Below are 12919 nucleotides of genomic sequence, written 5' to 3' on the forward strand. Positions count from 1 at the left end.
TGTAAATTTGAATGTGGGGAATCAGCAACCTTCTCCTACTTGATCTTTATTCCTTGTCCTCTCCTCTCCCAGAAAAAGGTCTAGGATGGAGAATGATATCATCAGTTAAAGTTATCTCCTCAACAGAGCATGGGGGAGGAAAGGAAGTTAATCCCTATGCTCCTTCTTAGTGGATTATTACAGACAGTTTGGACAGAAAACCAGAGATGATATAGACTGGATAAAAGCTTGGACAACATCTTTGAAGTCTGTTCAGAAGCAGACACGAAAGTGTTCAGAGAAAAGTGCTTTGAAACTGAGGGTATGAGAGACAACATCTCAAATATTGTTAGTCTTTCAACATGAAGTAAATCCCCTTACAAAACCATACAAGTTTGCCTGTATGAACCACAACTTACACAACATATTTTTCTACTGATGTGAAAGTTTAGCAAAGCAGGTTCACATCCAGACTTGAGTTTAACTGTGTGAATATCTATCCTGATCTTGGTAAACTGCAGAGCTGTTAACTAGTTGCCAAATTAACTCCTTCACTGACACTGAATATTAAGTTTCTTCTCCAGTTCTGGCCTTACCACTCTTCATAATTTTACTTCAAAACATGAGATACCCACTGATTTGTGTAACACTGTATCGGCCAACTTACATCTTAAAGTCAGCTTTTATTTTAAGCCTTTGTAATTCATGGGCACGGGAAAGGGTAAAAAACTAAAATGCATTTCATTTGAAGGAAAGTCAGAAGCTAAACACTAAAATACCTCTATTTATTACAAAGTGTGAGTTCAAGACTATTTCAATATAGCAAAGATCCTTAGCTATTACTTATTATAACAGGTTACACCAAAAGTCCTGGGCTTTAATACTGTTTATATTCTATTTTGTTCTTGACACAGACAGTTCCAGTTCACTCCATCAGTTACTTATATCCACCAACTTTAATCTGCTGTGGGGATTAATGAACAACACCTGACACAATGACTTCCCAGAATGCCTGGAGCTTTAAACACTTTTATTTTAAAATAAATTACACCATTAAGAAGAATAAAATAAAAGGGATCTGTTGCTGTATTCTGCATCCCGAGTCTATGGAGATCTGACAGAGAGATCTCACATGTAAGAGTGACTACAGAAAAATAAACCTTGATTGTTGTCAGATAGTTGTTGTCCTAGAGAAAAAGGTCACCTAGATTGAAAATCTAATATACCTCTACCTGATAAGCAAATTTTGCTTCAAAGTGGCATTATATGTCCTTTATTTGCAAGTAAATATTTTATTCTTCCAGCATCGGAAATATATTTCCAGTATACAGATTTCCTGAGTGAAACAACAGAATGGGGATATTTTTTTAATATGTTGTCACTCTGAGCACTGAAGCAGAGAATGATGGGTTAAAGTAATAAACGTACTAGACCTGAATAATGTATCTGATTCCACATTCTAAACAAATGTATATACTTCCATGCTTCACAAATCAATTCCATCCATTTCTTTTCCAACTATAAAATCTATTCCTAATTTCAAATGGTGTTTTCTGAGTTCTGTATTTCATTACATTTCCATATCAATTATTCTTTCTCCATGTCCATCTTGTGCATTACTTACCCTTTATAATTTTCTTAGATTTTTTGCTAGTTGAATTGCTATTCACACAATAATCTCACAGACCTCTTATTTTTAGATTGTTTAGGGAGAAATAATTGAGAATAATCAATATTGGAGTTTTGAATGTCATTGGTTACTTTTGATTGAATTCCATGAAGCACATAAGGTATTTTGTTCCAGAAGTGAATCAGCTCAACTTTTCTGTTTTGGTTCAAATAATTGTGTTTACAAATGTCTATGAATATATTTCATTTAAATGAACTCTCTGAGGGAACAATCTGCTAGTAAACCCTTGTATGATAATACTCAGTGAAGGGAATGCAGAAAGCTATGACTGAAGAAGAAGAGAATTTTATTTACAATTTAGAACATGCATGCATGGCTGTATTTTTATTATTTGCTCTGTTCCAGTTTCACCTAATGAAAAGAGATAAGCCTTTACATTAGAATTTTTGCTGTAATTGTAGGAACTACAAGTATGGAAGTTTGTCAAGAATACAAGTTTCCCATTGGCACTTGTCAAATCAGATTTCAAATATTATAATAATAAATATTATTACGCAATAATATATGCAATAATCACCAATTCAAAGCTCCATTCCAATCTGTGCAAATAGATTCTGAAATATGCAATATCATATCCCAAGGCAATTCTATATTTAGCATAATAAATGTTATAAGAATCCAAGGTCATTAAGAACAGCCATTTAAATAACATTAATCCTTGATTTAAAAGTCATCATAGATATTTGGAATCTAACTTGTCCTGGTATATTAAATTCTGAGCTGAGTTGTTGGAAAAAAGTACAGTGAGCGTACATGGGAGCAGCAAGAATATCTGGAAATTTTTCTCCTCTTCATTGGCTCAAGGAAGCTGCTGGAAAACTTACAGATGCACAAATGTGAAAAACCATAGACTGTATAAAATTAAGTTAGCTGGCATTTGTTGCTAGCTGAATTGCTGCTAGCATAGTCCAGGGTAAGGACATAAAAAGAGCCTTTGCATAATATCCACAGATGTTTTATTCAGCCGCGTGGTGAGATTTTTTTTTTTTTCTTTTTTTTGTGGGTTCATTTCCCAGTGATTAATAATGTGAGACTGAGACATACAGGATCTTACAGCTTTATCTGAAGGGAATAGTTTTGTTTAAGCAAACCTGGATTCCTTCTCCATAGAATTTTACTTGTCATAACAAAACAAGAATCCAAATCTTTGTGATCCAGGTGGCAGCTATGGGCACCAATCTGATCACCTTTCACCTTTGGAGACCCGTGAGGCAGGAAGGGGGAGCCCCCAGGAGCCTTCCCTGCCAGGAACACCCTGGTTTTATCAGGAGCAAGGAGGCCACCAGGCACCACTGGCCACAAAGCAGACCAAGATCCCTTCTCAAGTCGGGTGTTTGGCTAAAAGAACCCACGTGGAAGTCAGTGGAGCAGCAGAAGCTCTGCACAGCACTGGGGTCTCTGGCAGCCCCCCAGGAGGGCACTGATGGGTGAGGATCTAGTGGATCCTGAACATGGTGAGGCCATGGGAAGCAGCAAGGTTTGAGAGCCTAGATGGGACTGGGAACAGAGGATTTGGGAATGCACACACAGACTTTACAAATAATGCCACGTTTTATCCAATCACCACTGGTTATTTACACCTGACCCCAGGACAGTCCCAGCCACTCCTCAGCTCTCCACAGGCTCCGGCTCTGTCTTGAGCTTTTTGCTTCCCAAAACTTGTCATCAAACAACTCTCGCTCTTTTGCTCACAGGTGGTCCTTTAATGTACTTCTCTTCTGCCTCCTCGTAATCAATGTCATCCAGGGGCACAGATGATGGCCTCAGGTACAAGTACATTTAAGATGAATCTTATGCCATTAGCCAGGATCTATCTGGTGCAGGTTCTTGGTCCATCTTCCTGTACACATCCTTCAGGTACCCAACCACCAGGTCCAGCTGATTCTCATCTTCCAAATAAGTCTCCACACAGGTCACGTACCGGCTGGAATTCAGGAATTTATTCAGCCAGTGGGATTGTTTCCCAGTTTTCAAGATCCCCAGGAGATGCTCATCGGCCCCTTTTGTTTTCACTATGAGCTCCACCAGCTTCTTGTTCTCCCTGTCCCTGGCAGTTCTGGTCCTATCAGGGAGGAGCTTCCTCAGGGGATTCTGGAGGGTGTGTCTGAGGAAGACTGTCCAGCCCCTTTCTCCCCTGTGTGTGGGAAGGGTATCTGCACCATGGTATCCCTTTTTCCTCACTAGGTAGCAAATACCAGTAGCCCACTTGTATCCAATAGTCCAGAATCAGATGGAGGCACCACTAGATTTCCCTGGAATAGTTCTCCTTGGCTCATTCAATGAGCTCCTGCTTCTCCTTACAGTCAAAGTGCTTCAGGCTCATCAGAGACATTGAGAAAACTTTTTTCTTCTCATTTGTGGTGCCCTCTGTGAAGAGCACACCAGGCCCTCCAGTGCTTCTTCTTCACTGATTCACCACTGATGGCCAGTACAGATGCTGACACTGCTTGTACCACACCAACATCCCTTCCTCGAAGAATCTGGGTTCTCGATGGGACAGAACGCTTGGTAAATTTTCCTCCTCTTCATCTGTCAGAGGTGAGAGTAGAGGGAGGCTTTCTGAGGAAATGATCGTGGAAGACATCACAGAGGGTTCCAGCCCTTCATCTTCCTCTGAGTCAGGGGCTTTATTCCCAGCCAGGTGTGAGGGATCCTGGTTTTTCTCCTCCTTAGGCTGAGCGAAGGCACCAGTAGGCCCAGCTGAGGATCCAGGGTGGTTCCTGCATTTCCTTTTGTGCCTGAGGCCACACCTGCCCCATCCAGGTGTTCTCCACCCTCTGCCTCTCTCCTCCCATCCAGCTGCATTGCCAGGCTCTCACTCTCACTGCTGATGCTTTTCTCCAACTCATCTGAGGCAGTTTCACAGGAGGAATCCAGGAATGTTCTCCCAGGCTGAGTTCCTGTTTTTCTGGAAGGTTCCATGGTGCCAGATTTAGAGAGGACAGAGGGAGACCCCTCCTCAGGAACTACCTGTGTTTGATCCTGGGGGGAATCATCCCTTCACTTCTTTTTTTTTCCTTGCTGACTGCTTCCAGCCTCTGGCTTACGGGAGACTCCATTCCCCATTTTGGGCTGGTTTTTCCTCTGTCTAGGTGATGATTTTGGTTCTGTTTTTTTGCAGTTGTGACTGTCAGGGGCTGGTGCCACACTGGAGTCTCTGGCCCCGCACCTGGTAAGCTTTGTTCCACCTCCATGTGTTCTAGCAGGGCTTGCTTCAGTTCCAAGTGCTCTGGAAGTGTTTGTGCCACTTCCAGGTGCTTTTCCCCTCTCCCCTGGAGTCACAGAACCTCCCTGGCTGTGTGCTTTGGAATCATCCTTCAGCCCACAGTTATTCTGGAACTTTCTTTTCATCAAGGCAGCCTCAGGTTCTGACTTTTAGAGCAAGAGAGCAACAAGAAGCTGTGGGAGAGGGTGGATGGGGCAGATTTCTCCCGGGAAAATTTGGGATTTGGTCCTTCTGCAGGTGGTGTTTGACTGCTGGAGTCAGTCTGATGGAGAATATCCAGGGAATTTTAAGGGAACAGCGATATCGCAACTCCTCCACGGCCTCACTCGCACTTTCCTTGTGCTCCAGCTGTGGAGGCAATGGCTACAGGCATTGACCAAGGGCCTGATCCCAGTGACTAAATGCCAGATTGGGCATTGAAAGTAAATGAGAATTATTTTCTGTGTTCTTTTTCTCATTAAATGAATTAACAAGTAGGTTTCTGTTGCCATCAGATGATACTACAATGAGCAGAAGCCTTTGAAAAAGAATTGCGGTATAGAGGTCCTTAAAGTTTTTAGAGCAATGCAGACATGGTAATGAGAAGAGCTGATGTGCTTTTTTATCCAATATGGAACATCAGTCTTAATAATTTCTGACACTACAGTCTTTATATTATGAGAATCTTTGTAAGAAAAAGAATAACAACCAACTAAACAAAAAAACAGTTCCACGTCTTTTCTTTTAAATCTGGTTCAACTGTTCCTCATCAGAAGCAGTTGAAAGACTGCTTAAAAAGCATGTAGGCAACACTTCTAACTAAAGTCAACATTTGTTTCGGGAAAAGTTTCAATAAAGTTATGGGCCAGCTGGAGAAATCCAGTGATAAATAACAGGTAAGATCAACAGTCTGAAAATCATGATGATGAGGATAGACAGGAAAAAACAGCCTTAAGAAGGGTATGCAGAAGGAAAATGTAGCAACAGTCATCAAATATGCAAATTATTGCTGCACACAAAAGAAGGCTTTGAAAATCTGCTCTCTGTATCTCACTTGGGAATAAGACTAGCTAAAGTGATTTATATTGGACATTACAAAAATATTAAATGGCAAACATTAAATATGACGAACCTAAATATTGGAAAAAAGTAATCTCTGGAAGGGTCTGGATTACCCACTATTAGAGATTTTTATGAACAGGTTTTGTTGACCAATGGTAAAGAATAACAAGCATAGAGGTGTAGGCCAATTTACTCTAGAGAAGAATCTGTTCCTATAGCAAAACTCTTTTGGATCACCTGTGAAACAGATACTCAGTCTCTCTCTCTCCCTCTTGAAATCAGTGCTCATTTTGCTTTAGGGGTATAGAGAGTCTTTAAAGATCCAGCACAACTAGAACGAGGTGTGGAGGAACTTTGTTTCAGTTGAAAGCTCATTTTTATTATTATTTCATTGGCTCATGATCTATAAAGAGATAGAATTCCACTGTGTATTCTGCTGGAAATATTTTGTGGAATTCAACAGGAAACCATGCTTTGATGCAGACTTTTCAAGTAATTTCTGCTTTGATGTCTAGTCATAGGCAGTAAAGGCTGCATGTTTACATGTCTAACTTCAGAAGTTACTTGTGTAACTTCAGACTTACACAACTTAAACTGTTGTGTAAGTCTACAACAATCAAGTTCCTTTCAAATTTTTTGGGCAGAAATAGTCAGTTACACAGGACAAGCCATCTTGTCTCAACCAAAATGTTTAAAATATCTAAACCAGGCCAGGCCAGTTTTCTTACAGTAATGAAACATACCTCTTTGACTTTTTGTAATTCAAGGACAACCACATCATATTTGAGCCGTAAAGTTAAGATGCCTGAATTTTTCTACTGCTATCCCTCTAAGTTTCATCCTGTGTCTCTTTTAACCACCTCCCCACCTTGTCTTTGCCCAGGTTACTTTAATCTCAAAGTATAGTTTTACATGGTAAAATTAACAGAATGGCTCAAGCTGAACAAACAAAAATTATGTCTGTATGAAATAAATTCTAAGATTTCTCTCAGAGGAATGTTTTTACCATTTGCAGCTGTAACATAAATATCTTTGTAGGGTGCTCACATGATCCTCACATGGGGTGATCTTGGTAGCCCCAGCTCTTTAGGCAGGACTGTGACTCTGTGGGGTGTGCCCAGTACCAGCGAGGGGATTTGCTCCTAATGTACCTGAGAGAAGACGTCTCAGACCATTTAGCCATGCTGCCAAATCCACCACTAAACCACATCCCTGAGCACCACATCTTTATGTTTTTAAGTACTTCCAGGCATAATAACTCTACCACTTTCCTGGGTGATCTGTTCCTGATGTTTGACAGCCCTTTCAGTAAAGAATTTTTTCCTAATATCCAAATTAAACCTCCAATGGTGCAATTTGAGAGCATTTCCCCTTGTCCTGTCACTTGTTACTTGGGAGAAAAGACCAACTTCCGCCTCTCTACAACCTTTCAGGGAGTTATAGAGAACGATAAGGTCTCCCTGAGCCCCAGTTTCTCCAGGCTAAACAATCCCAATCCCAGTTCTGTCAGCTGCTCCTCAGGAGATTTGTGTTCCAGACCTTCTGCCAGCTTCATTGCCCCTCTCCTGACATGCTTCAGTGCCTCAATATCCTTCTTGTAACCATGTGACAAAAGGAAGGCCACTATCAGCCAAGTTATCCAGAGAATTAACCAGAAGAAGAGAAATTCTTTTGAATACAATAAAAGAAATAGAAATACAGAGGGATCCAGCCTGGAAAAGTGGTGTAGAAGCAGCATGAAGAGTTGCCAGGTGAGGCAGCGGCCCATGGCTGGAAAGAGGACACCTGCAGGGGTGCACAGCAGGGCGGGGAGCATTTGGCACCGCCCAGGGACAGTGAGGAGCTGCCTGGGGCGTGGGGCGCGCAGGGGATGTGGGGAGGGGGTGCTTCAGGGGGCTGGGAGATATGTAGCTGTTTATTAATTCTCTCCAAGGGTCTGGTAACATGATTTATCAGTTACATTACCAATATTGATCCCGAGTCTAAAGTTCACTGTGGATTAATTACATGTCATTAATAAATAAATAAAATATTTCGATTCCAATTCTGGACAAAGCTATGAGAACTCACTTGTTTTTTCTTGGTGTCTGCCTTCCTAGGGAAGGATGCTTAGCAACCAGCTAGGATGAGCAGTGAATTATTTGTACACTGGAAACAATAAAGGAAAACCCTATTCATCAGGAGTGGTGAGAACTTTAAAATGTTTAGAATTGTATATTGGAGTAATTAGAAGTCTCGCAAAGTAGCCTGAAAGACCTGGGAAAATCAAAGGAATTACTTCCACCTTTCTCTCATCTGTATTTGTGGTACTATTAGACTAGATTTTTTAATTAATTGATATCCCAACATTGATATCAGCACACACTACTAATAGAAATAGAACCACACTTTTGTCTTAGGCATGTATGCTGGTGAGTTTTCTTTTATATTTCTGGCATCTTTTAATTTTCAGTTTTTAAGATAATTTCTCTCAGGGGATGACTTTAACTTGATCCTGTTACTCATATTGCTCATCCAGACTTGGGAATCTGGGATGAGGGAAATGGGAGGGGAAGCACACAAGATTTTTTTTCTTTCTAAATGAAAACCAGATCTGTTCAAAGATTTGACTTGGAGTTGAAGAATAAACATACTGTACCACACTCCAAAGAAAAAAAATACAATGCTAAATTGTTATAATGATAATTACTTGCATTAAAAAACCCAAACCCAAAAACTCCCAAACAAACAAGCAGCCTCAAAAAACCCCAATGAAATTAAAACAGGCAGAAAAACTGATGTTTTTCCAAACTCTGTTTTCCACTGAAAAACAAGTAAATGGTTAAAGGCACGATTAAGATCCTTCCACATTACAGTTTCTAGCTGTGATAACATATCAGTAATTTATGCAGATTTTATCTATATGTGCCTAATCTGCACACATATATTTACACACCCAAAGGTACACACACTTTGGAAATGAAGGTAGTGTAGAAAGACTGCAAAGTTCCAAGGACGTATGTTTATCAAATTTATGAATAAATTAATTCTCAATATTTGTGGAAACAAAAATGCAAAATTTCTATGCAACCCTTTCCTTAAGTCATATTTTCCTAGCCCACCTGGAAGTGTTGGTTAAGGAGTGTTGTAGACCATGTAAACAAAATCTTTAGAAAAATCATAATGAAGTCATATTCCAGAAACTTATTTTATTTAAATGCATTCTTTGCTCAAATTGGCATCATAATGTATCGAAATAATTAGTCTGTGCAGCATTGCAGGAAAAAAAGATTAAAACACACAAAAAAGCAATTCCCTGACTCCTAGTTAAGCAAGTCCCTGACCTAGTTAAGTAGGCTGTCTAGTTTTGCCACTGTCATGTGTTCTATGCTCACGAATCAGGACCCTGAATTACAAGAGGAGCTTAAAGATCATACTTATGTTATATTTTTCTGTATATCAACTTCCATTAATAATATTAAAGCAGGCTTAAGGGGGCTTGATTTGCCTCCTAGTTTTCAAACATATAACCTTAACGTTTCTATACTAAGTATTCTCATTTAATTATTTAATCTTAAGTAACAAACTTCAGTGCTGGAACATTCTCTCAGGCTTTCCTTTCCAAAATACAACTTAAAAATAATACTAGCATGAAAACTAAAGTTCTTGGAGCAATTTTGGAACTAGACTAAAAGAGGGAATATGATTTTTTGGAAGAGTATGTGAGGCATGCATTTTCTGTTCCAGAAATACACAAACACAACTCAGAAGAAAAGGACTGTCTGACTTTTTCTCTGATCCTAGGCCTGTGGCAGCACAGCTTCCTAGGCTATCACCAGGATTTATCAATTTTAAAATATGCTAATGAAGGCACTCAATTTTTGATCATCATCAACAAAATGATCTTTATTACAATGTTTGCTACACATAAGATACCTTTGTGCCTTCATCTGTATGAAGCACATACCAAAGTGGTGGTAGATGCCCCATTGCTGGAAACACTGGAGGTCAGGTTGGGTGGGGCTCTGGGCAGCCTGAGACAGCTGAAGATAACCCCTGATCATTGCAGAGGGGTTAGGCTAGCTAATCTTTAAAGGTCCTTCTCAACCCAAACTGTTTTGTCCTTTGATGGCTCTATGAGTCTAAACAATTTTTTCTGCTGTATTAAAGGTTCTGCTATTATTGTTAGCTCTGTAAGCTCAATGCATATATTATATATATCCTCTGAAACAGCCTTTCCTAGGCTGCACTGCTATTACAACTCAGTAATAGCAATTTCAACAAATTTCAGTACTTTCATTTGTTTACTTTCAAAGCTTTTCATGATTGCCAAATGACAGATCTGTAGCACTTGTTCCAAGTTGCTCAAGAAGTCCTAGCACCCTTCCCATTTCAGCAGTTACAGTACAACTTCATGGATTTCACCTGCTGTAATATGGTGGCTATAGCTATGTGTAAAGGCAATTCCTTTTTTTTCTGAACAAATGACCATCTGGAAAAAGAGAAAGCAAGTGTTTAGAAGCATTCACACTATGCTTCAGAAAACATGTGTTCACCTTGTGCTAAGAGCAGCCACAAGGTGAAAAAATGTCCAATATACGTGGGTTACAAGTCCTTGTCCAAAGGTGAGCTCCAGAATCTCTTGCAAAAATCTAGAAAAACAATCCATGAAGCTACCGTCTAAGTCTTTTAATTATCCCTTACTGTTGTAGTTTATTTGCTCCAAGTTTATCTTAGAGGACAGATTTTAGCTATTGAGTGACTGAGATTTTTAAAAGAAACATATTATTCTTACTGGGTAATGCTATATATAAATAGGATAATATAAAAAAATTCATAAATTGAGCCTATAATCATCCAGCCCCCATTGGAAGTACATTCTTTGTATAATAATGTGCTCTTCAAATCAACATTTTCTTTTGTTTTTTTCTGAACACAGGAAATGACAGTTTTCAGGAAAATCCAACTACAAGCAGACAGAGACTATTCAAACATACATAGAGCAAAGTTTTCCAATTTATTAAACATAATCTCAAAAAATTAAAGCCAATTTAGTAACATGAGTTTGAAGAAATAATTTTAATGGTAAGTAATAAAAATTATGTTTCATTATTGCTATTTTGTTTGCTTCTTTTAACAGTTCTCTTTTGTTCTCTTTTCTCAGTATTGGTGTGTTCATTTTTGTGGGGTTATTTTTGAGGAAGGGGATGTTTATATTTTCCTCTAAAATATGATGGTTTAAAATATTTTTTCTTTGAATTCCTCACTTTATGAGCAGATTCCCCTGTTCCAATAAATACTTTAGACAACTCAGAGCAAACTTTACATTAAAGGTGACCTTATCAACATATCCCTGCTTTCACTTATTTAGTTATAATCAAAACCTGCTCTGACACATGAAAGATGTTCTCATTATGCAAAAAATGTCTGGACTGGCATAATAATTTGAAAGACATCCAACAACTTCACCCTGTTGCTAATACTGAAATATCTCTTCTCACTACCTTGCTGCTTGATTCTGTGTATTTGAGGTTCAGTGCAAAACCCACAAGGGGTTTTAGTCGTGCTCATTTTACCAGTTTCATCATCCTATTGAATTTTCCCCAAAATTGCCCTAAACCAGTACAATCTGTAACACATCAGTCAACAGATAGTTGCAGCATATGTAATTTGCTTTTAAAGGACAATAAGTAAGCTCACAAAAGTAAATATGAAGGGACATACACTGCTTGAAAATATAAAGTACTTTTAAAATTCAGACTTTTCATTTTACAGCTTAAGTTAAATTTCCATTCTTGATGATCCTTAGCTATTTTCTTGGTAGATCAGTTGAAGTTTTGTGAGCAAGATCGTACTTGTATTCAAATGAGAAGTTATTTAGCTCAGAAGTTGTTTAAAGACGTTCAGACATCTTCAAGGGCATGATTATAATACATTGTTCTTCCCTTTCTAAATGAACAGTCTTTTCCAGAAGGCATGTCAATAGATCCTTATGATATCTTTGGTTATGCTTCAGTTCTCTAAATGATACCTGAATAACTGTGGGGAAAATATTCAAAGACATTTGGATATCTAATTCCTTCTAATTATCAAGTGTAAATGTGTACTGCCAGTATTTCAGTGAGATAAAATTTGTGTTGTCTGAATTACAAGGCCAAGACTTTTAGCGGTTCAAAGTATTTTTAGATCAAACATTGAAAGTTTGCACTTAGAATGTATTTCTTGTTTCATATTATCTCAATTATAATTATTATATGAATCATAATTTCATATTATCTCAGTGTTTAACATTTTAACATACAATTCAACATAAAGGAAGGGGGAAAAAAAGCTTTCACTGAGTTCAGAATGACAATAACTGGCAGCCAGAATTTACATATTCAAAAGTGATGCTCTGCAAATCTGATATATGCCCAAAACTACGTAAATATTTGTTATACTGGCAAGGATATTAGAAACTTATTTATCCATAATTATAAGTTTTTCGGAGTGACATGGAACTGTTATCAAGCACGTGGCTCCATGCAATAAGTGCTCATGGAGTCACCATAAACTCCCAGCAGCGTATTTCTATGGTAATAGAGCAGACTTAAAACAAAACAAAACAAAAATGTAAAAAAATTAAACCCCAAAATCTTACCCTTTTCCCTATAGGAAATAAATGTATAATCTGTTTTTTTTATACCAGGGTTAAACTTCATAATTGTGGGTGATATCCGGAGGAATCATTTCGCATGTGTCAAAAACCTAAAGCTACACAAAACTATTTTCTAGCAGCAAGTTATACCATTTAGTCTGAGATTTTACTGCCTCAGTAAAAACTCCTGGTAGGCTGGCCAGAAAAAAAAAATTTAATGTTCTAAAAATTAGCAGGGAAGGAAGTTTATTTTAATATTTCATTTCAATATGTTATGAAAAGGTTTTGAAATGAAATATTAATAAAAATTAAAGCAGAAATTGGGGTGCTGAGCAACTTAGTGGCTTATATGACTTATCCATAATTT

The 12919-nt window shown here is 38.4% G+C and overlaps 1 pseudogene; it reads right to left on the reverse strand.

Moving 5' to 3' along the window:
• Positions 1 to 3277: 3277 nt before the first annotated feature.
• LOC131555476 (PWWP domain-containing DNA repair factor 3A-like) lies at positions 3278 to 9905 on the reverse strand (annotated as a pseudogene).
• Between the last annotated feature and the right edge of the window lie 3014 nt (positions 9906 to 12919).

The sequence above is a fragment of the Ammospiza caudacuta genome, chromosome 3 (assembly GCF_027887145.1).
Source record: "Ammospiza caudacuta isolate bAmmCau1 chromosome 3, bAmmCau1.pri, whole genome shotgun sequence".
NCBI lineage: Eukaryota > Metazoa > Chordata > Aves > Passeriformes > Passerellidae > Ammospiza > Ammospiza caudacuta.